Below are 1707 nucleotides of genomic sequence, written 5' to 3'. Positions count from 1 at the left end.
GGTCTTTAATCCATTTTGATCTGACTTTTGTGCCTGGTGTCAGGTTGAGGTCTAAGCCCATTCTTTTGCATGTGGCTGTCCAGTTGTGCCACAGAACAACATTCTTGATAAACATAGGTGCAAAGGTCAACAAAATCTCAGTGAACCAAATTCAATGATATATTAAAAATATCACACACTATGGTTAAATGGGATTTATCCCAAGGATTAAGGGATGGTTCACTATATGCAAGTCAATTAATGTGATATACAACATTAATATAAGCAAAGATAAAAATTATATGATCCTATGAAGAGATGCAGAGAAATCATTCAACAAGATTTAACACGTATTGGTAATAAAAACTTAATTCTAGAAAAGTGCAAACTCTGGCTCCCAATGACCATATGGTTGACCTTAACTACTGGGTCTACATGTTCCAGTATGATTAGACCCATAACCAATCCAGTGGCACAGTCAATACTGAGAAGGGAAACTTATCATCCAAGGAGAGTCCATCTCCATATTCTGGGTGTGAAATTCTATCAACATAAAGTGGGGATGATCCTGGTGCTGAATGTAATGTGAATGTTGGTGCCTTCACTGCCCTGTGAAGACTGGGGCTCACTTGAATGAAGCCCAAAGTTCCCTCATCCCCAACCCTTCTGCTGGCACTATCATATCTGTGATGGGCATGCACCATGAGAAGTTTGACAACTCCCTCAAAATTGTCAGTGATGTCTCCTGCACACCCAGTTGTTTGGTCCCCCTGACCTAAGTCAATCATGACAAGTTTGACATCATGGAGAGTCTCATGACCATAGTTCATGCCATCATTGCCACCCAGAAAACTGTGGATAACCCTTCTGGGAATCTGCAGTATGAGGGCCAAAGGAACCCCAAGAACATCATCCCTGCCACCTATGGCAGTGCCAAGGCTGTGAACAAGGTCATCCTGGAGCTGAACAGGAAGATGACTGGCACGGCCTCTGTGTCTCCACTCCCAGTGTGCCTGTCTGCATCTGACCTGCTGCCTGGAGAAAGATATCAAATTTGATGACATCAAGAAGGTGGTAAAGCAAGTCTATAGAGATCTCCAGGGCATCCTGAGCTAGACCAGGGATCAGACTATTTGTACAGTTTTAACAGTGACAACCACTTCTCCACTTCTGATGTTTGGCTGGCATGGCCCTAAACAACCATGTCATTAAACTCATTTCCTAGTATGACAGTGAACTTGGCTACAGCAATAGGTAAGTGGACCTAATGGTCCACAATGGCCTCTAAGAAGTAAGAATCACAAGGACCACGAGCCCCAGCCAGAGTACTAGAGCACTAGAGGAAGAAGGGGGCCCTCAGTTGTTGAGGAATCTTTCCCTCACTCACTCGACTAATTGAGAATGTACTGATCTCAACAGTTTCCATCCCCTGAAGAAAGGACTAAAGAGCTGTGCTTTGTCACAGGAAGGAAGGAAGGAAGGAAGGAAGGAAGGAAGGAAGGAAGGAAGGAAGGAAGGAAGGAAGGAAGGAAGGAAGGAAGGAAGGAAGGAAGGAAGGAAGGAAGGAAGGAAGGAAGGAAGGAAGGAAGGAAGGAAGACTTTGATGCCATACTCAAATTCACACATGTATCAGAAAACTTAGGCATAGTGTTGCATTCAGTGAAGTCTTCAAAAGTTCAACTCCTTTGGCAAGAAAAATAAAAGCAACATTTTTAAATGGGGCCACAT

General features: G+C 43.5%; 1 pseudogene; it reads left to right on the top strand.

The window, feature by feature from the left end:
• Nucleotides 1-668: 668 nt before the first annotated feature.
• LOC101547542 (glyceraldehyde-3-phosphate dehydrogenase-like) lies at nucleotides 669-1267 on the top strand (annotated as a pseudogene).
• Nucleotides 1268-1707: the final 440 nt, after the last annotated feature.

Source organism: Sorex araneus, chromosome 8, assembly GCF_027595985.1.
Source record: "Sorex araneus isolate mSorAra2 chromosome 8, mSorAra2.pri, whole genome shotgun sequence".
Classification (NCBI taxonomy): Eukaryota; Metazoa; Chordata; class Mammalia; order Eulipotyphla; family Soricidae; genus Sorex; species Sorex araneus.
Note: the sequence above shows the minus strand (reverse complement) of the source record. Positions and strands in the feature narration are given on the sequence as shown.